At 41.4% G+C, this 23,347-nt stretch overlaps 1 protein-coding gene across 5 annotated transcripts in view; it reads right to left on the reverse strand.

Annotated features, from left to right (window-relative positions):
- Window positions 1–23,347, reverse strand: part of LOC147247430 (protocadherin-15-like) — a 212,033-nt gene that overhangs the window by 154,606 nt on the left and 34,080 nt on the right. For 2 of the 5 annotated variants that reach the window (XM_086181511.1, XM_086181510.1), the window contains exon 1: window positions 11,702–11,948. The exons of the other annotated variants lie outside the window; for them this stretch is intronic. The gene's annotated coding sequence lies outside the window, so the exon portion shown is untranslated. Of the gene's footprint in view, window positions 1–11,701; window positions 11,949–23,347 lie in introns of those variants that run through there. 5 annotated transcript variants of the gene reach the window in all.

The raw sequence follows: 23,347 nt of genomic DNA on the forward strand, positions 1-23,347 counted from the left end.
CATTCAGCCGTTTTTATTCACCTATTAGTGTTTTTATAACCGCGCCAAACCTTGATCCTTCATAACCAGGTGGATTTTCTACCTGACAAGACCTTAACCACATCATCGTTGTAACAATCTTAAATGTTTTTTCACCAAAGACGAAAAGGAATACAAAGCATTTAACTTAAGGTTCTCATTACTGGATGATGCAGCTCATGACCTGTGATGATGAGCTCACACTCCAAAAAAAAAAAAAAAAATGGTTTCATGAAATACGTTGCAACGTGGCTATTGACAGACACTCTCTCTTTCAGTCCATGCAGAAACACTCATGCTTGCAGCTGCAACGTGTTTCGAAAGCATCTAATCCTCCTGTGATCGAATCAAAGAGATGTGATTGGTCAGACAGGTGACCTATAAAACAAGAGCACCAGATCAGTGCCGGAAATGCAAAGTGTAAATATCAGAACCAATCCAGCTTAATGAATCATTGAAGCCACAACTGCGTTTGATCCCCTGTTATCTAGGCAGCCCTGTAATATCCTTAAATGCACTTATTTCTTTTTATCTTGCTCTTACAGGCTTTATTATCTTTTAGAAGACTATCAAAACATTTTTTTTTTAATTACGTATCTTATTACGTCAACCAGGATGAATATCATTGTATTGGGATATTTTACATTTTAGCCAATATTTTCCTTCAATTTTTCCTGGCCATGGTTCCCAGAGGACAACACGCTGACTGAGTGAAGTCCAACGCGAAGGCTCATTTTATGCATTTGGCAGGAGGAGAGTAGTCCTCAGTGCGAGCAGTGAACTCAACATCTACTTGACACAGAAATAAAAAGCTGTTATGCCATTAATGGTCATTTGATTTCCCTAATTTTATAACTTTTTATGCTAAAATACAAGATGTATATCGTATGTCTTCTGAGGAATGGTTACGAGTTGACTGGCGCTGATCCTGAGCACAGAGTGAGTAACGTTTAGCTTTTTTTTTTCCCTGTTTGCAGAAATGACTGACACTAATGGGAAAATGTACGAACACCATTATGTGCTTTTTCAGAGCCGCAAGCACCAAATGAAAGATTTAATGTGGGCCTCAAGAGCTCTTATGATTATTGTGATGGGCTGGGATGGTTTGAACATGATAAAACCCTGTGCACCTGTTTATGCAATGTACTTGTAGAAATGCAGACAAAAATATACTTCTAAAAAGAATAACTACAGTAAACGGAAATGAGGGCTCCGATGTTTGCAATCACTGCTGCGGGTAAGAAAAGGAAACATCCTGAAAAATAAAAATGATGACTTATATAACATATGTGTGATTTAAAGGTGAGGAGCACATTCAAAATAGCATCAGAGGGTTGTGTAAAATGGGTGACAGCACTCATACTTCTCAGCAAAACACATGACCAAACTAGATTGCATTGTATATGTCCACTTATCGTTGTACATTTTTATTATGTAGAGTATACACTGTATACAATAGAAAACCTCTTATAACAGCAAAGAAAACATTGTACTGTACATCCTATGACTGACACACAATAGAGGCACTCCAACTGTTTGTGTGCAGACTTGGTGTGTGTGTGTGTTTGTGTGTGTCACATGTTTCATCACTTCAAGTATAGCTAACCTTAAATATCAGTGCATGAATAAACTGAAAAGCATTCTTCTGCTAGGACAAATTTTTAGCCTTTACCATCGAAGTCGGAGCCCAATACGAGCAGCAAGCAGCGATTTCTGCGACTCTCGCACCCCCTGCATGCGATGGAGTGTTCCACGGAGCGAGGAGGAGGTAAAACCCGATAATGTTTGGATTTTGAACGAAGAAGCAGACTAATACTGCAATGCAGCATAATTTTGATGTAAAATCACGTTTATCAGATCAGGTTTACTTATGTAACCACCAGGTGGTGCCATGACTTAAACCTAGCTTCACACAGGGACTTTTCATCAATTGTGTGAAAGTACCACCATGTGGAATCCAGTGATAATATGTCCACCTCGTGACGGTAGCACCGTAAACCAAAACAATCACAGTCTTCACAGTAACCAATCACTAAGTTCTTAAAGAATTTCTGACCAAATGTGAGGCTGATCTGGTCGACCCAGTGGGAGAAGTAAACCGGGTTTCATTTCATGCTGTCAACCTGTGTTGCTACGACTAATCTGCCTCAAAATTTAATCAGTGTGGTCTTCCTTGTACCATTCTACACCCTCCACTAAGTTTGGTGAAACCTACCCCACAGCATGTCTGTAATCCTGCCAACATGAGCTCCTTGGCGAAGGTAATAATGCAGCAATGTCATTAAATTGAACGAGACCAGTATGTTGATACCTGCCTGAACTTGCAGACAGTAAGGAAATGTCTGGTAATTGCTTTGGCAAAATACCTGGCATATTCCTGTTCACTGCCAGATCATTGTGGACAAATAAATATATATTTGCCTCAAACTTTGTGAAGTGTTTTGGCGTCTGCATCTAAATGCATTAACCTGCTACCCCAAAATGGATTTCTTGGATCATATTTTATCATCTCACCAGCAACACAGCTCCAAGTACCCACTAAGGCAGGGAATAGCAGGGCTGTGTGGAAACACGGCCAAACTAACAAGCTGATAGGCAGCTGGGAAATGTTCTGGTGTCATCACGGAAGACAGCCGGTTCTGCAGGGCGACTTAATGATGTGAGGTTAACTTACAATCCCAAAAAGAGACTGCTGTCATATACCACTGTGCATTTAGATGCAGGATATTACATGTTATATAAAGTAAAGCAGAATAACATATGAAACCCAGTGATGGACTGTTGCCTTTTATGCCACTGTATTATCTCAGGTGAAAAAGATGACTTCAGGACATGTAGATGCAGCTGGGGAACAGCCTGGGATAAGAATGAAATGTCAGCGTGATAAGGATGAAAAGCACTGAGGTGTACTACCATCTTCTTCAAGTATTGCTCTATTGTATTGCTGAATACATTATAATAAGACCCTCAATAAAAATGAAACATGATCAAATGAGCTGCTATTTCGGTTCCCTGTAATGCCCCCAGCTTATTTGTGAGTCTGGATAGACAATAAATAGGAGGTCAGATGAGTATGTGTGTCCTGGTTGCTGCTCTTGCGCCTCCTCTGGTTGGTCGGGCACCTGGTATCACCTGGTGAGAAGATCTGTATCTCACCACCTCCAGAGTTCAACGCTGCAACTAAATCTGAAACTCCTCAGATCTAAAACCACAGCAAGAGAACGGTGTAGTTGCCTTAACAGACAAGCTCCCTCAGTGGAAAAAAAACAACCTTCTGATGCCATCTCATTCCATATCCAGCCAGAGGATTAACAAAGGGCGGCACTGTGGTGCAGTGGTCAGCACTGTCGCCTCACAACAAGAAGGTTCTGGGTTTAAACCCCGGCTCAGGCACGGGATTGTGTTATGTGGAGTCTGCATGTTCTCCCTGTGCGGGTTCTCTCTGGTACTCCAGCTTCCTCCCACAGTCCAAAGACATCAAGAGGGGACGAGGCTGATTGATACTCTAAATTGACCGTAGGTGTGGCTGTGAGTGTGAATGGTTGTCTGTCTCCATGTGTTGGCCCTGGGATGGACTGGTGACCTGTCCAGGGTGAACCCCGCCTCACGCCCGAAAGCTGCTGGGATGGGCTCCACCCCCCGCGACCCGTAAAAGGATAAGCAGAAGAAAATGAATGGATGGATGGATGGAATAGCGACGATGAGCATCCCATAAAGAAAATCTACCAATACGTCCTCCTGTTCTTGTTTAATTGTTGTTATTGAGTCTATTTCTGCAGTAACTGCTCACTACTGCTTGTTGTCGCTTTGACAAATGCCCTTTTCTACTGGCCCCTTTGTCCAGCAGTGTAATTAACTATGAGGACCAAACAGGAGCTAGTTTACTGTTGGGCAGAAGAAAGGTCCTGGTTGGTTTATAACTTTCTAAGATCTCACAGTGCCTCAATATAGGAAGGGTTCCAGGGCTCAACTCTTCAGCCTGAGAGATGTAGATGAGAAAGGAACGGGGTTAACATTATCCTCCAACACTCAACATCCCCCTGGTGAAGCTCCTCGTCATCTGGTGAAAACGTCATCTGGTGAAAAGATGCACTCATCATTGCAATGTAAAAAGGCCAATTCCATTCTACAGTATCTGTGTGACTTCTGTTGACTTTTACAATTGCATAAGCCATAATAGAGTGAAAAGTAAACCTGCCCACAGTGCAGTAAGCAGATAATATATTGAGCTGCATCTAATGTCAACAGGACCCAGTGGTCCACTAAACCTCTAATTTTCTCTAATTCAGTGCTAGAGAGGCACAGATCTCTGAGGTTCTAATCCCTGAGCCTTAGTCATCTCATGACCACATTCTAAATCTCTAAAACCTCGCTAAGCTCGGTCCATACGGGTGCCGCAACCACTCTGCGCTGTCTGCTTAACATCAACAATGCAGTATCCATGTCACAAGGCACACTGCGCCACACAAAAGCAACCCCTCAGCCACGCGGTCTTAAACACATGCAGCTGACACCCAACAAAAGACCGTTGACTTTTAGAAAATCTTTCACCTCAGGGGGTGAATTTTATCCCCGTTAATCGCAGACGAGGCTGTGTTTGTCACAAGGTTGGTCTTAAATATAATGAAAAAAAACTAAACCATGCACAGAAACATACATTCCAAAGGACAAGAATTATGAGGCATGTGGTCTTTTTTAGGATTCTTAGCCACAACCTGTTAGCCAATACTGCTCCCTGCTTTGTTCCGATGAATTCTTTGGATGCATATGAGATTTGCACAAACCTGGGTCAGGCATGAAATGACACGGAAAGAGGTCACATGAGGACTTTGAACAACAGCGATCGAAGGAATTGCTATCAACCACGTGACTCCAGCAGACCTCAATAAACTGATTCAAATGTCTCAGTTTTCATAAATCTCTCATTATCTCAGTTATTCTTGATGTTGCTCAGTAGTTTTGCATGGGCTCCATCAGGAAAGTCAAAGAAAAATGTTCAAAAACACAGTTTAAAAAGCCCTACTTTTGGCTGATTAATGGTCTAAAGGATAGAAGAAACATATTTTTATTTGGTCTGTTATGAACTAACACAGCTCTTTAAGTTACATCATCGTGAAAATTATTCAGTTATTAGTTACAACGTGTTATTACGCACAAGCTACGCCATCTGAACACTGCCGGTTTTGGTTAAGAATGTTATGTTTTGGACATCTGAAACGCGCTGGACCTGCGCCACGTATTACCTTACTGGAACATAGCGTGGTTTGGAAGCAGCCGCACGAGTTTAATAGGCTCTGTTGAGTTCTGTGGTTTTAATTGCCTGAAATATGGCAACGAGGATAGAAAAGTAGAGCTGCAGTGAAAAAACAGAACTGAGCAAAATAAAATGTTGTGTGTACTCGACCAATTAGAAACGTTCCGCACTGCAGGCCCCGCCCCCGAAATAATTGATCCTTTGGCTGGTGCTATGCCCCAGAGCAGGGACTTATTTTCTAGGTAAAGATCAATAAATTTAGTTCCCTCGATGTGCAGCAACAGCCAAGGATGGACCCAGTGGGTTTCAGGAAAAAGGTTTAATTTTATAACACTAATGAAGAAAAAAAAATGCTACAAAAATGCTCTAAAACACAGTTGAGTGAAACTTTCAGAGAGTTTTGTAAATACTTGTGGTTGCCCACTCTCATTGGAGTTTCAAGCATTTCTCATGTGACTTTCTGCAACGGTGACAGGCACCACAGATGTCATGCCAGCCCTCCACGAGTGGAACAAACAAATAAATAATGCAAATGGTCAAAATTCCACATTCGAATAGGGTTTTTCATTACTTCAACTCAGCAGTGGGGGGGATACAAATCAATTATTCTATTTCTTTCTGTCTATTTCTTTTTTAAACTTTTCAATACACTTAACTGCTGAGACTAATTGGACGGATCTATCCCTTCTTCAGCCAGATCCATACGAGACTTGGCTCATAGGATCTCATTGGCATTTTCACTAAATGCCCTTCAACGGAGGCAACAAATCTAAAAACAGATGTTTACTAGCTAGTTGCAATATGTGACATGTGATCTACAGTTAATTAACGAAAAGCATGAAATCCCACGCTTCACTGGCTTTGCAGCTCCGCTAATACCTCTATCTCCTGTAAGCGTATTAATTGTGATTTATTTGAGACACATTATGCTGATTAGTTGTTGAGGTTTTTTTGTTGTTTTTTTTTTTTATACCCATGTTTATATCCAGCACAACAATGCTGGTGCTAGTGGGTTGAGTGATAAGAGGGCTAACAGGTGTGAAGAAAAGATGCTCAATTATATTTAAAGACATCATCAAACTAAATAGACCTGGCACGGTGACGAGTCCATACGCCAATCTCCCGCTCCAGTGTTGCCCGTTTACAACTAATGGTTCCCGCTTGCACATTTAATACATATTAGGTGTCAGAGACTCACTATATCTGATATCTGCCCTCGCTGTGCAGTACCTGCCTTTCTCCACATGAAAACAAAGAGGCAGAGAATGGTGTATTATCAACTGACAGCATCTCCACTGACTGCACCAGATATCTGAGGTGAAACACCAGGAAGAAGGTACAAAAGTAATAAAAAGTACCCAACAATTGCCCCTTGTTTCCTCTCACTATGTAACTTGGGCCCAAATCATTTCAAGCATCGCTACCCACAAGTCTCTTTTTCGTACAATATTGAAATGGCTACCCTGAGGTGTCCATTGTGCATATGAATAAATAAGTATGTATGATAGCAGTGCACAGTGGGGAAAATAGTCTTGATCCCTTGATGAAATCACATGCTGCCTTCTGAAACTCTGAGGACAAGTCTGCTCAACGACACTAACATTTGAATCATTTTTGTAAATTTTAGTCAACGAATCTCTAGAAACCTGGCAGATCAGATGGTGCATTTCCATAACAGAAGTGGCCCATAAAACCCAAAGTACAGGGCAGAAACTTTCCGAAAATACTTGATGGATGAACCATCTCTCTGATCAATGAACTGACTTAAAAGCTGAAGCCAGTGGGTCGAAGAGTGAAAATGTCTTTACGATGGAGAAAAATCTGAGGCGGTTTTAATTTATATTTGGAATAGGAAATACTCTCCAGTTCTGGTATAACTGATGCTAAGCAGCATCCATGCTAACCTCTAGAGGAGGCTTTCTTGTTGCTGGCGTTAAACCTAAATCACCATCAGCTTCTATGAAAAGGATGCCGATTGATCCGAACCAGTTAGAATCACCTAACCCTAAACCCCCCCCAACAGAATAGTTTCTAGAGCGATGATGTGATGTTGAAAGTGGCTTTCAAGGTGGGACATTTTAGTCAGATCTTAGTGAATTTGTTCATTGTTAGTTTTCCTCTAGTTTCAGTTTGTTTATTTTTAGTTTAAGTCTGGTTTCAGTCACTTTGTTAATTGTTATTTTAAGTCTCGTCCTAGTGAAGTTGTGTGACGTTAGTTTAAGTCTCTGTTAATCGACAAATCTGAAAAAAGGCAAATGGACGAACATTTCTCCAGGATTTTTTGACTATGAAAAGGATTTGTTGATCCTCACAGTAGAACTGAACTGTTCTGCGATCTCCATCCCTTTGCTCCCGGTGAGCGGCTAAATCTGAAGTTGTTCTCACGTTACGTGCATTGTGGAGAGCCTCGTAATACCGGTCGAAATGTGACTCCCCTACTTTTGAGCCAAGTTTTCTCAAAACTGTATTGTTACAATGTACCATGAAAGTTCACACAAATTAGACATTTGGGTACAAAGCCTTGACCTGTTTCTGAAGATTTATGCCTTCGGTAGGAACAAATGACTCAGGGCTCGTCAGAGAAAGGGTAGGAAACTAACGAACACGTCATTAGTTTAGGTCTTTTCTATAGGATTTATTGACTTGATCTCGACCAAAATGTCAAATAACACCAGCATCCTTTTACTAACAGTTGATTATGTCACAGATTTTCACACGATCCTAAAATTGAACCATTTTTTTTTCAACTCCTGAGATTATTCTCCACTTTCATTGCTGAGGGCCTACCAAATTAGTGCAGTCTTATTTGTCACAACACCAAAATGCATTTTGTGTTAAATGCTGATGCAACAGAGAAGATTAGATCATTAGTCAGTCTCGGGTACTGCGGGCCTTGTTAATTATAGTTTCATCACTCTCTCACACACACACACACACACACACAAAGCCTGGCTCATGTCGAGGTGGAGTCTAAATGAATGCAAACTGCTCCCCCAAAGCGATCCAAGCGTGAGGCGCCTTGAGCTATGTAACAGTAAGCTGTTGAGACCTTGTGTTCCAATATTGGAATTTAATGAAATATCATGCAAACCCATCGAGTCGTCTAACAAGCAGCTCTGACAAAGATAACCCCATACATCCAATTGAGGATGAGCAGCCAGTGTAATGATTAGTCTCATTTAGACTTCCACCTGTATGCACCCCACCCTGCAGGCTCCTCACTCCATCCTTTAGCGCAAACAAGACACTCCATTACATCTGAGGATTATTCAGCACTGCCTTATTTATCCCCCTGGTTCACTTCAGTTACCAAAGTACCTCTTTAGTTCACCTTATTAATACTTAAAGAGAAGGCGCCTTGAGCTTCCTGTCTTCCATCATGACGATAAAAATGGTATATACCCTTTACCAGTCCTCAAGCTCATACCCGAAGTAAAGACCCTCCTATCAATCATGTGGAAACTACCAAAGCTGCACTGCCCAAGTGCTTTAATATGCAGTTCATCTAATGGCCACTTACGACAGGCTTTGAGAAACCCTCCAAGAAATCCCACGAGGTTGAATGTTACTGCTCGTTTCGTACCTCCCTTCCATGTCTTTGTTGCCTTTTTGAAATGGACAAGTGACACCTTTTAAAAAAACAACAACAAAAAAAACTTCAAACCCTTTTCTCGCAAAGATTTAGATGTCACAGATATTGAAGCCATATTGTTGCAGGGTCCATTCCAAGTTTATCTGATTGAGGGGTAGTGAAATAGCAGCTTTTATACATCTCTATTTAGAATTAGTCTTTTTTTTTAAAAAATATATCAGCATGGGTCTGATGGCTGATATTTATATTCACCCAGATTTAAAGATATCTGTTCTTCTCTGCTTACATATGGATTATGATGAGGAAACACTGTGATAAAGTATAATTTATTGGCTCTACCAGATGTGTCGGAAATACCAGAAGCACATTACTTGCATATTTTTACATATGCCACAAAAGTTAAATATCATATAAACTTGTATTTTGTATAAATAACATCCAGATCGGTAAGTGTAAGCCGTCAACAAAACCAGTTGTAAACATATGGGCAAAAGAATCCAATATTGTGTTTATGCATAAAATATGAGATGAAAATTAGTGGCTACAAATTAATTACGAAGTCACCTTCATACACAAACATCCTCCAAATTTGAATATATCTTGTCACATGTGTATAAAGTCACAAACCAGACACATGCCACATGACAAGCCTACTCACGGACAGAAAATGTAGACTGGAGTCCCCTAAAATGTTGTGATTTAGAATTAACTCATGTCATTGTAAAAAAAATAAATAAATTAAAAAAAAATATATATATATATATATATATATATACACACACACACCCTGTAAATGCCAAGATGTGCACAAAAGCACTAGCACAGATGCCCACACACATACACACTCAAACTGAGAACATATGGTAGAGAGGCCATTCGAAGTCAATTGCCTAACATGCAGGGGCAGATGTCTAATAACGCACCGTCAAAGCTGCATTGTTAATTAGCATCTGAAGCATTTAAACCACCTGCAGATCAAACCATAAAATCAGAACATCTGCGGTCGCAAAGTAAATCGCCAAGTTGCACTACAAGTCAACATCGTACTGATTCTTCTTACAGTAAGTCCGCCACAATACGACTGCAATTTGACTGGGTTCCGGGACCTACGATGCCCCTTAACACAATCAATTAGATACATCAACAACTCAAAAAAAAAAAAAAACAATAATTTTTTTAATTCAATCACAAAATCATGAATAAAAATGAAACGGTATTTGTTTTATAAGGAATAAAATAACAGTGGAATGACAGAAAAGGTAAAAAAGGACATGCCGTGGAAATTTATAAAGGTGGACCAAAGATGGCGGATCACAATTAATATTTGGGTTTTGCAATCCATTCCGTTGCATCACTGGTCAAACGATTCACCACAGTGATACGGATGGGTGTATGTGACATGGTCCATCAGCAGCCGAAAGTCAGATTTTTAACCTGACACACTGACTCTGTATGACCTGGCAAGACAGTAGCACAAATACAACCATTTCTTTCAAAAGTTTCATTTTAAATGCTATAAGCACCATTTCATCACATGATGAGGAAAGACGAAATGACCGGTTGTGACAAAAAAAACAAAGATGCGTCCTGCTGTGACGTTTGTGTCTTGCACAATGACCATAATCAACGTGGCTGCTCCAATTGATTCCAACGCTTATCGAACCGTTGTTGATGACGCGCAATTCACGAGGAGGCAAGGGTCAATGGGCTTTTCCAGATGTTTGTGAAATAAATAAAAAAAAAAAGTAGCTCTCAAAATTCAACATTGTCATGTGTTTTTCAGTACGAACAAAAATTTTAATGTCAGATGATACAGGCATCGGAAAATATCCGCTATCAGCCAAATCAATTGTGAGATATTGGCAATAATGACCAAATCCTGCATCCTCACTTTTCACAACAGCAAAAAACAAGAAATAAAACTTCTTACAAAATCTACAAATTGTAGCTTTAATGGATGAAAAAAATGCACTCATTCTGTCTTGACGAGATTTACACAGGAGGGGGAGGTAAAATAGGTGTTATATTTTTCTGTCCATAAAGGAGCTTGTAAAATGTTTGAGCAACATGCTTTAGTATTTTTATGTGGTGAGTTGACATGAAATTGGGAGGGTGAAATCTTGATAAATTTGATTCTGTAAAACATGCCTTAAAATTGCAGTCACACATCTTTGGGGTTCAAACAACTCAACTTGTTGGTACATAGCCGATTGTTCAAGAGATTCCATATTTTACTTTAAAAAGTGTATTGACTTTGCCATCGATAGGGCTTTTAAAATGGGTTCCCAGACCTAAAACGGGTTCGCTTCAGGATCAGACCCACTTTTAACATCACTTTGAATGCGAGCCTGAGTTGAAGGAGTTTGGATGCATCAGCCGACCTCCTGCAGCGTAATCTTGTCCTCTAAATTGCACTTTATTGATATGTAGATGAACCAAGATACAAAAGTCAACTAATAAGACACGCAGCTGTCTGGTGGTGAATTGACCTGGAAAAAAAGACACTTATTGCGGTTTTTCCCTCACTTCATAAGAGATGATGTGGATAATCAGGCTGAAAATAAAAGGGAAAACCTCTCCACACATCCATCAACGTTCGCCTTGGGGCGGTCCGTCAGAGATATGTTACGGAGATCAACTAAAGTGGATGCTGATGCTTTCGGTCAGTTGAAAGTTCGCCGTCATGAGGCTGAAGTGAGAGGAACGTTCGCAGGCGAGGAGTTTTGATCAGCGTCCACGAACCACCACCGTTACGCACCTGCCTCAACGCCCACGTGCCAAATAACGCGACTAACACGTCACCATATTCAATCAAACGCGAAAAGAAAACGTCTTACCATGTTTTGGCTCAGGTTGTACCGTGGAAATATCCCGTTCCAGCAACCACAGTTACAGGGCGGCGGGGCAGCTGCTGCTTCCCCGCACAGGCGCATCAGCACTCGGGCTGCCCTTACGTACTCAACCCGCCACAGAGCCTCACTCACCGGAGGGCTTCGCTGTATATCCTCGCTGGCTCTACTACGAGGAGCAGAATGCATGAAGCAGCCCTGTTCAAATCTCTCTCTGTCTCTCTCTCTCTCTGGTCATGACGTGTAAAGCAGGTAATCTCATTACACCGGTCACTAAAGGTGAGCCGGGCTCAAGCTGTGTGGCCCCTCCCCTCCACTCCACTCCACTCCACCCACCCTTCGAACATATATGTTATGCCCCACTATTGTAGAAGATACTCAGCAAGGTCTTTTACAGTGAGAACGGATAAAGTCTCCAAACCTACTCATGAAGGTGAAACTAATCCATAACAATGACAGCACGTGGAACTGCAATGCCACTCTCATCACAACAGTTTCACATTGAAGGTCAACAAAAGCTGTTTACAGTCAGTTGTCAATTATTTCAGAGTTAAATCCATTAGTCAGTTCTGTCTGAGGAGCTTGGAGTGGGGCTGGAGAATAATACCTCAGGAGGCAGTTATTATGATGCGCCTGTCACTTTGCAACAATCACTGGCCTTTTCTTCCTACCAGCTTAACCAACAACTAAAAGCCTCCCATCAATAAACTCTAATTAGCTGCCATGCTGAATAAGTCCTGAGTAAAGGTTGCAGCCGGCCATATTCAATGAAGCAACTTCATCACAGGTTTAGTTGGTCTTGTTGACAGGAGACATGCCAACAACAGTGCCATCTTAATCAATTCCACTATTTGGTGAGATATGAACAACTTGCCAGTCTATTATGATGTTGCAGGGACACAGACCTGCATTTAAAATCAGTTTGGTGTGCAGCAAGTGATCAGCAACCAAGATAATCAGCTGAAATGTAATGTCCATGCTAGGGCTGGGTACAAATCGAATCCCTTGACTGTAGCAGTATTTATCGTGGTATAAATTTAAGCGTAGAAATTATGACAAAAAGCAAAGAAATAATGTCATTTTTAGTGCATTTGTCTCGCAGAAAGCAGAACTCAAAATTAAAACCCAGCACTTTATGGTGTAAAATAACATAACAGAAGTACAAAGAATGTTTTCTACATTGCAAAACAGATGGTAAAATAAATTGCTCGTATTACCTCTGTTTGCTGTCACATCTTGCAAAGTATTGTTTTCTGTTCAACATCAGATCTTTTAAAACTGAACTAAGTCCAAATCACGGACTTAGCACTGATTTTAAGCTCCTCCTGCTCCGCTGTCTCTGTGCTTGCAGCCATTTTGAGGCAGGTGCTATGACGTCATCGACGGTAGAGCGCGAATCTCTACTGCAGGCCAAATTTATATCATTTCTAAAATGTACGCCGCGCAGTCCTAGTCCATGCATCATCAAAATCAACAAAACGATGAAAATGACATTCATCGGTGGCGAGCGCGGGTGAAACGTGAACGGTTCCAGCATAAGGTCTTTCATAGCGAGAAATGACTGAACAAGCATAGCGCAGACCCAGCAGTTTCCTCCATGAGCTTGTGTGTGTTCTCCACATGAATGTGTCCCTGCTAATCAGTAACTAGAATTACTGTTTCATGGTTGAATGCCTCATTTATCTGTCACAGTGTCCTTGACCTTTAACCTTAGACAGGTCATCCTTGAGTCCATGTGGAAATTGGTAGCATATCTGAAGAAATTCCCTCGAAGCAAACAATACCGCACTTACATGAGGTTTTTTTTAATTCATCCTCGAATCCTAGTGGATTATTTGTGGCAAATTTGAAAAATGTTAAACTCCCTCACGGTTACCTGTAAATATCGCCTTAACAAGAATGGGACAGAAATCATTCAAGTTAGGTAACAGCGAACTTGAACTTTGACCATTAAAATCTTTTCAATTCATCCTTGAATCCCAGTGGATGTTTGTGGAATGTGAGGAAATTCTCTAGGCGTGTTTCTGAAATATCGCATTGTCAAGAACAAAACCCCGTATTGGAATGCATCCGGCCTACTGCTGTCACCAGCACAGAGACATGATAATGAGAGTAACTGAAGGCACTTGTTGAAAAAAGGTTTCATTACCAGCAGTTTGCAGGCATTTCACTCTTCATTACTCTATTATTCATAGCCTTCTTCAAATATCTAGCATGTGTGTGTGTGTGTCCATCCTAATAATGTTTATGAAAGTGGAGAGGAATGGGTCATCTTCTGTGGCTCCAGTCAGACAAGTAATACATAATTCAGCTCAAACTGACAAAGCGTTTTCTCTTTAAAACAAATTATGCAGACACAAATATTTAGTAAGTAGAAGCGTTTAAGTTGTATTCTTGGGGGAATGCTCAGAGTTGTTACAACCAGGAGAGCCTGAGGTTGATTTTTATGACTGCTTATTTGTATTCAGTTGAGGGTTTGATCGCTAAGCAGGCGAGTCATCTTCAGGGAAAATAATTCCTATCAGTGATGTTGCATTAATACAGCACTTTCAATCATGTCTGTAAAGCTCAGGAAATAGAATTGTGGGAAGTCTCTGCAGTGACAGACAGTGACACTTTAATTATTCTTGATGGATGTCTTTCTTTCTCCTAACGCTGGCGCTGATTTATTCTTCTTTTTTTTTTTTTGCGTGGAAGATGCATTGTTTTCATATACATTTTTCAGATCCATTAACTGGATTTCTGGAGTAACCAAAGTGTTTGGATATATACATGACCTTTCAAAGAGGAGCCGGAGGTTTTCTAACGCTGTTTGGTGTAATTGGTCGCACACCATTTACAGTATTATTTCACGCCATCAACAATAAACACGGATCTAGAGAAGAACTTCAAATGTGATGCTGCTTTCCTCTCGTTTGATAACGAGTCGTCTGGTGGTGAGTGTTCTCTTCCATCCATGGGACAATAAATCATTCAGAGATTAATTTCTTGGATAGTCTCGTCCTACTTGGATATTCTTCGCTCTGCTTCTTTGAGGTGAAATCTTGAAAGATACTGTCAACAGAGTCATCAAAGTAGCATCAGAGAAGTCAAATCAAGGGCAGGGACATATTCTACCACACAAACGGATGCCTCCGGACAAATTGAAAAATTCTTTGTCGTGAAGTTTCATTTCCCTGGACGACACGTGCGTATTCACTGATCTGTTCAGTCCCTGGGCTTGTCTGCCTTCAAGGTCCCTGGAGGCAATATCACGGAAGCGCCAACAGGTACTCGCACGCACACGCACACGCACACACACACGCGCACACACACACACACACACACACACACACACACACACACCTTGATCCACAGCAGAGCTGCGAGTGTGACACCTACATAAACCCTACAGTTAAAACAGTACCGTTGTTATACTGTGATTTTATAATATCATCACAATCAATCATGTGACAACCGGGATCCATTCACATCTTTACATACAGTATGTAAACAGACACAACGATGTCATAATCAGAATCAACCAAAGAGGTTTTTACTCTGTTTGTTTTAAGCGAACCACCAATTAACACAAAAATCCCAGTTGTATTTATTTTTCAATAAACTTTTTAAGCCATATCATTTCACACACTTCAGTCCAAAGTTGAAGAATCTGATGTTGTGTTTTCGTAACATAACAGTTGACCATACGATAGCTTAAATCTAATGTAAGCGTTTTAGCTTCTGTTCAAACTAATTAGTTGGCTACAAGGTTAAGTTTCTTTGATGACACCACACTGATAGTTGAAGCTGGATGTGGCAGTTGACTCGCTGAATTTGTTTTGTTTATAATTTAATTTGTCTTTTTTTTTCTTTTTTTTCTGGAACAACATCCTCAACATAATCTTTGGCCCCTGCCGGTCTGTCACATCCTGGTAAGTTGTCACCAGGGTTATGCACAACGTAAAAGAAAGCTAATCATGTTAAAAAATATATCTCGGCATCTCGAGAAATTCAAATATTTCATTTTCAAAAGTCAAGCCCTTTTAAGACATCTTCCCAAGTCAAGCTGAGTATTTAATCAACGTCAATCAAACAAGTCCTCAAATTTGTGACTCAAGTCCCCCAAGTCAAGGAATTCTGAATGTCGCTGTGTTCAAGTATGACAGTGATGCCTTGCTTTTTGGGCACAACACGCTGTCATGACAAACCCTTACCAAGTACATGAAACTGGACTTTATAAAGTCCATGAAATAGTACAGGTACTACATTAAGTCAGAAACCACACTTGGCTCAGCAGGTACTAAAACATATGTTGCCATTTTTTAGATCTTCCTTGAGAACTCAGACTGAAAAAAGACTACTGTTCACATTTAAAATGTAATACTTCAGCAGCCCTTGAGTTTGTGTGTGTGTGTGTGTGTGTGGTGTTGGTGTGTGTGGGAGGGGGGTAACGATGTTAGCTATCCATGGCTACACATGTGGGCAGCGTGCATCCTCCCCCACACACAGTGAAGTATCAGGTGCTGTCCGTGGTGCTGAATAAGAGCCCGTTCTGCACAGCAAGCCCAACCGCCCCACACGGACACACACACACACTCACACACTCCTGCTCTTGAGCTTCGTGCCATGACTCTTCATTAGCAACTTAATTATCTCTTAAACCGTTTGCTGCCATAAATCAGGATGAATTGTATAAGAGAGGTAAGGAAAACTACTCATGAAAAGTTGTTGACAAATCAATATTTGTACCTGCCACGCGATGTGAAGGACAGTGAGTTTTTATGTTATGATGCCAAAAGGTGTGTTCAGATAGCCTCCATGGTCGAGTGAGCCACCCCTTCAAACTAACAAACAAAGACACGCACAGGCACTAATACATAAACACACATAACCGCTACGGGCTCTTGTTTGTTTGTCTTATTCAGACCGCGGGCTATACACTAGCCCCACCCGACCCACGATAAAAATTGAAATTGACTCGGTGCAAATGGAAATGCCGAAGGGAGTCTGAGTCAGATAAGTGTCGAGGGACATTCATAGTTTGGCACTGACAGCTTGTGTGATAATTAGAGGTCAGAGCAATTCAGACAGCAAGCAAGAGGGAGAGAGCAAAAAAGAAAGAGAGGGAGGTCAGAGGAAGCCAAAAAGGCAGGGTAGTGTTTGTGTGTGCGTGTGAGAGAGAGAGAGAGAGAAAGAGAGAGAGAACGAGACAGAGAGAGAGAACGAGAGAGAGTGATTAGAGATTAAGTGAGCAAAAGATAAGGAGAGACAGGTCAAGGCAAAACAAGGAAACATGAAAAAAGAGAAGAAATGAAGATTATTGGGGACATCAGTCTCAAAGATGGCTGATATGAGAGATGAGATAAAGACAATTCTAAAATTGTTCTGAATGAGTCAAGGAGAAGTTTGACATTGCTACCTGAATTAAATGAATGTCAATAGTCTGAAACGGAAAAAAGTACAGAGGTTCTACAATGAAACTACTTCAGCTGTATTTAAGATTTGAAGGAAAAAATGGAGGGATGAGGACAGAGAAACCCCTGGGGGGGGGGGGGTGAGTAACTGGTTCCTTGGAGTCTCCATGCTCCTCAGTGGGTTAGGAAACATTCAACGCGACCGCATGCATTCAAATCCAAGAACTAATCTGACGATGTCCCTTTCACTCAGGATACTATACTATACCTGACACTACAGCCTCGAGTATGAGCAGGTACCAATACAACCTAATAGTCTTTTTCCCTCTAAGACACAAAGCATTTCATTCTACAAAAAAGCAAAAACATTTTCAAAGTATATTCTATTACATTCCCTTCTTCCTTAAAGAAACAAAAGCGCGCAACCCGACTCAATTATGTAACACCTGACACATGCCGCCCCTTTATGCTACTCCTGACTCTTCTCTGTTTGCAGCAGGGGGCTCGAACCCGCGGTGCATGGGCCAGATATGGCCTAACCCACGGTTTCATACAGCCCTCCACATGATACCATATATCATAGTACTTCTCTTGTCATCAGTCATTGCAAACAGCCAGTAATCCCTCTCTAACTGCTCCAAAGTAAAAACCAGTTCAGTTCCAATCAGTGGTAAGATGCCTCTGGAAAGCTAACTCTATGTTTTGATGTTGGTTCCTTGTTATAAGATGATACTATCTTTTGTCGCTGTTCCTTGGTTTTTGGCCGACGTTATCCTTGGTGTGAGTTCGTAGTTATGAGCGAACTTATTGTTTTGGGTTTGGTTCTTAGTTTGTGGCTCACATTCTCTTTTGCCGTTTGTTCATAGTAATGAGCTAACGTACTGTTTTGGTGTTGGTTCTTATTCTTCTTTATTAATGTTACCTTTTGACGTTACTTTGTAGATCGAAACATTTTTTTTTTTGTTTTGGTGTTGGGTCTTTGGCGCCAAGCTAACTTGAGTTTAAAATGTTGCTTCTAAGTTTTCTGCTCACGGTAGATTTTTGGTGTTCATACTAAGTTCTATTGCTCACCAACACACCAATGCTGCTTTCAAAACCCACAAACTAAAATTTGAAGAGGACTTTTTTGTTGTTGGAATACTTGAAGTCGCTCCCTTGTGACAAGACTAACAGCCCCCCCCATTATTTGGAGTTTACTGCATGGTGCAATGTCTATTATGACAATTTGAATTGATGCATAGAATAGGATTACATTTATATGTTTTTCTGACAACCAAACCATCAATTTGGACCAGTACTCATCCCTACTCCTCATTTAAGTTGAAAAAAACATACACTTTTGCAGAACGTGTAACTGCTCCCAAATTCTAGCCACCGTGTAAATTCAAACCTGGTGTAAATGTATATTTTATTGCTGTCTCAGAGTTCCGCATGTGAAATTATTCTCAGTATGAAAAATTTCTTGGTAAATCCTACAGTTGAGCAACTGTATGGATGTCATGCAGTGTCAGAATCATACAAAGCAGAGCGAGCAAAACCACTCATCATGCCAGCTTTGCATACCAGCTGTGTCTTGTTATCTTAGAGCAGCGATTGTGTTGCCAGTGAACACAACCCTGACATCATCCTTGAGTACTTTTTGCTCTCAAACTGAGGTAATTATCTCTCTTCCAACTATGACATATCCACCTATTTTCACCAGCTGTTTGTTAATTGCCGTCAAGTGATGCTCAGGTGGGTTTATCACAGCTCAAAACAGCTGCCTGTTGAGGCTGAAAACAATTTGGTGATGGTGGAGAGAGCGAACCCAAAACAATGAAGTGTACTGCACTTAAATATTCCATAGCGCCAGTAGGAACTGTGGAGATGGGAAATAATTGTCTGTGTTCATTAGCGAGAGTGCTAATCACACATGTAGCCATGCAATTCATCTAAAAAAAATTTAATTACATCAGGTTATAATTAGAATAACATCAGTGTGTATGAGCACATTGGTAGCAACTGGCATGAAACAGCATTATGGGAATCTCTGTGATATATTTTGTTAGGTTTCCTCTCAGTTGCCCTGCAGCAGTATGACAGCAGATACTCATGAGACATGATGTCTTTGGGCGGCTCACATGGGTATAGAAGTTAAAGGGCTTTGATAATTGGAACACATGGGGACCAGAGCACCAGCACCGGATCTGTTACTCAAAATCCCAGAGGCAAGAGAAACCAACACTGAGGGCTGTAATGAAAATGTTCCCTCTTACTGTTTTTCTACCCCTCCCTGCCTTCACTTCTCCTCTTCAGAGTGCACCTTGGTGACCTTGGGGACAGAGTTCTTTTGACAGCTACCACAGGTTATTAGTTTTACAACCAGAGGCAACCAGACTTTGGAGAGTCCATTAGCACCTCGTAGAGTAGTTGACTTCAACAATCTAGCAGGAATTTTCAAACTTTTAAATTGTATGGAACTGTCCCCGTTATCCAGAAAACCTCAAAAGTTTGTGCCATCTTTGCCGTTTGCAAGAACACAGTCACGGTTTTGTCTTTTATCATTCGTTGCTAATCAATATCTTATATCAAAAAGAAATATTAAGTCATATGATTTTAAAAAAGGTTGTCTTCACAGCTGAATTCAATGTTGTAAAAATGTATTTCCTTATGGCAAAATATTACATTATTGTAATGATTACCTTTTTGAAAGATACATTTTCCTGCTGTTCGGCAGAGTTAAAGGATTCCACCCTTTAGAGTGAACTGAATATATACATCCAATTTCTTATTCTTTCACTACATAACCTCCACCTCTCCTCCTCTACTCAATTCTGTGACGCTTGCTCTCTCTTTATCTCTTTTTTCTGCATTTCCATTCTTTCTGTATGGTACTCCAGATAAGATGCGGGGGGATAAAGGACGTAGATTAGGAGATAAGACTGAGATGGAGCTAAGATAAAGAAGCAACTGCTATACAGGGAAAAAAAGAGGGTCGGTGGGGATGGGGCTTCCAAACTCCTCCTTGTTGAAAAATCCCCTTGACCTGTGTTACCAAAATGCGAAAAGTAAGATTTGTTCAGATGATGGAGTTCATATGCAAGCAGAAAAAAGAGACTAGCTAGTAAAATGGCACCAGGGAAATTGAGAGGAGACTCTATGTAAATTAATTCAGTCCAATCTTCTTGGCTTACGTAATGGCAGCCAGTGGTTAAAGTGCCTTGCAGTGAGTCAACCTTACTCCGTGACACCTTGAGATGTGGTGACAACAAATTCTAGCACCCATGGGCTCCACCTTCCTCACAGGCAAGTCTGGTGTTTTGCGTTTTCATCTGGTGCTTTTCTACGTCACACAAGTTGCACTCGTTTCCTATCCAAACAATCGATTTCTAGCAACATGTTACTGAATAGGGATGGGATTAATTAACTAAGAGTTTATCAAATCTTTTATTAGTGCCGGGTTTTTTTTTCCAGAGTTTTTCATCGCAAAACAAGTATGTCATGTAACTACACAACTGTAAAGAAAAAATAATAAACGATGTACTTCATTAAAGCATGTTCATACCTCATAAAGACACAATCTTTCATATACAGTGTTTCTACACTGTTTTCAGACTCGGATAATGAACCTGTATAGGCCTGCTCTTTCATAAACATGGATAAAGATAAGGAAAATTGCTAATGGAACACATATATATCAATACTTTTTTTTTGTAGTTCTAGTAATGAGAATTTCATACAGGCATTTGAAATGTCGTTGTCGTCGTCATTGTCATTGTCATCCTCCACTTAACTGGGGCTGGGTCGCAGGGGCAGCAGCCTCAGCAAGGAAGCCGAGACTGTCCCTCCCCAGCACTTCCACCAGCTCCTCTGGGGGAATTCCGAGGTGTTCCTAGATCAGCAGAGAGATATAATCCCTTCAGCGTGTCTCCTCCTGGTCAGACACTCCTGGAAGACCTCCAGAGGGAGGCGTCCAGGAGGCATCCTCACCAGATGCCCGAACCACCTCAACTGACTCCTCTCGACGTGGAGGAGCTGCGGCTCTACTGTGAGTCCTTCCCGAATGACTGAGCTTCTCACCCGACCTCTAAAGCCCCTTTCACACTGCACCAAAAAAGCAGATGAACATGGGCGTTAGGGAACTCTAAAAGGGCATTTCCACCCTCGTCCACTGACCCTCCAAGCGACCCGGGTGTTTAGCGGCTCGCCTCCGCTCTGCTCGGCTCGCCTGCAGTGGGAAAAAGGCAGCCCACGTTGTCTCAGGTTTCCTGCGCTATGACCTGTTGACATAGATCTACCTTCCTGTCACATTCTGATTTTGTCACTGTGCCGCCTGTCAGGCTGTCATTGTGGAAGCTCCGGAAAAAAAAAAAAATACAATTGGGTTAGGCTGCGCTGTGAGAGCTGCTCGCTCATCTCTCAAAAAAGTTTTGGCCTCTGCCAAAGATCGGTCTTCCTGTTGATGTCCCAGAGACTCTATTTCACTCCTTTTTTTCAAACAATTTACATGCGTATGATCTTACGTGAATTAATCTATGCTTGGGTCCTCCCACCAACCGGGGAACCCTAACGTTGAAGAGGAGATCTGATGGCGGATTTCTGGAACCGTATGGGACACGGTGATTTATGGGAACATCGACATTTTGAGGGAGCGCAGGTTCGACAATGCTAACGTTTGACTCGAAGACGTCCATGCTGTCGTTTGTTGACCTCAGATTGTTCCAGTGCACTTTTATGTGTAATGATGATATTGTCAGCGCGATGATGTACGAGAGAGAAAAACACAGGCACGCAGCCCTCACAGCAGGAGCTCAGACCCGCGTCTGCTGGAAGCTTGAATGTGCCCTCATGCCGAGCAGACACGGGTACAAAACCGGCTTTGACGTGTGTTTCAGTGTGAAAGGGGTATAAGGGAGAGCCCAGCCACCCTGCAGAGGAAACTCATTTTGGCCGCTTGTATTCTCCGTCTTGTTCTTTTGGTCATTACCCAGAGCTCATGACCATAGGTGAGTGTTGGAATGTAGACTGACAGGTAAATCGAGAGCCTCACCTTTTGACTAAGCTCCCTCTCTACCACAACGGACTGGTTTAGCACCCGCATCACTCCTGATGCCCCCCCCCCCCCATCACACTGAATCAGGAGATACGCATATTGTCCTCGCCCTGTTGTATAATGTGAGAAGTCACAGATGCTCCGACTTCTTGTGAAACTACATTTTGCAGTAATTAACAGTATCAACAACATTAAACAATGTCCAGAATAAAAGCTTCTCACAGAGTGGGAGAATCACAGGAACATTTATAACATGTATAAAAGAGCCCGACTTCCAGCAATAACTTCTACTCTCCTTTGCTTGTTGTCAATCAGCACAGTGTATGGTAGAATCGTAGGTCTGGCATTCTCAATCACCTTCTACGTTTTGGACTTGACCTCCTGATCCAGTTAAGATGTTCATGAGGACTACTCCTGACTCTCGGACATGCCTTTCCCATCTAACCTCCTCCACACACAGCTTCTAAGAGCTGCAGTATGTCTCAGCATCCCCTGCGTCTCGGGTCTTTTCTAGTGTGGTAGACCGTTAACCTCAACTGTACTATTTTGTGTCAGTCCAACCGTTTCTAGCCACTGGTAAGATTTCTCAACATCACCTTCAATGGTAACCCTCCCCTGGTTGAGATCTTCTCTTCTTCCTCATCACTCCCTGTCTTCTGCTGCCTTAGGTGTTTCATTAGCAGTGAAATCTGAGGAGGACTCTTACGCTGTTCCTAGTTTCGTCCTTATGTAGACTTCCTGTGACAGTTTATCCTCTTTGGACAGCTAATTATTCCAACTGGATATCTTATAATTGGTAGGGCTGGTGTGTTAATGGCGTGGACTCTGGTGAGGTGAGTCAGCAAGTACTGCGTATGTCTACATTATCTGGTTTTGTATGAAAATCACATACATCATTTCATACTTGCCATGTAAACCTGTTCAAGTAATAAATAAAAAGGAATTGAATAACCCAGAGCGCCTATATTTTCTGGGTTTCCTTCACTACAAAATAGCACAGTAAAGACATTATTCCAGAAAATGTAATCCTGCTGTGCACCCACACATCGCCTGTTCTGTACATTTCCTGAACATATTAAATTTGACTTCCAGGTAAAATGCAGGTCACAGACATGTAGTCCAAGTTATCAGGCAGTACAACCTTTGAGAATGACTGTGTATGTTTGAAAGGAATGAAGTAACAGTGATAAACATGCTGCAGCCTTC

This window comes from Aulostomus chinensis, chromosome 16, assembly GCF_037954235.1.
Source record: "Aulostomus chinensis isolate RoL2024-O1b breed Wild chromosome 16, RoL_Achi_v1.0, whole genome shotgun sequence".
In the NCBI taxonomy this organism is placed as follows: Eukaryota; Metazoa; Chordata; class Actinopteri; order Syngnathiformes; family Aulostomidae; genus Aulostomus; species Aulostomus chinensis.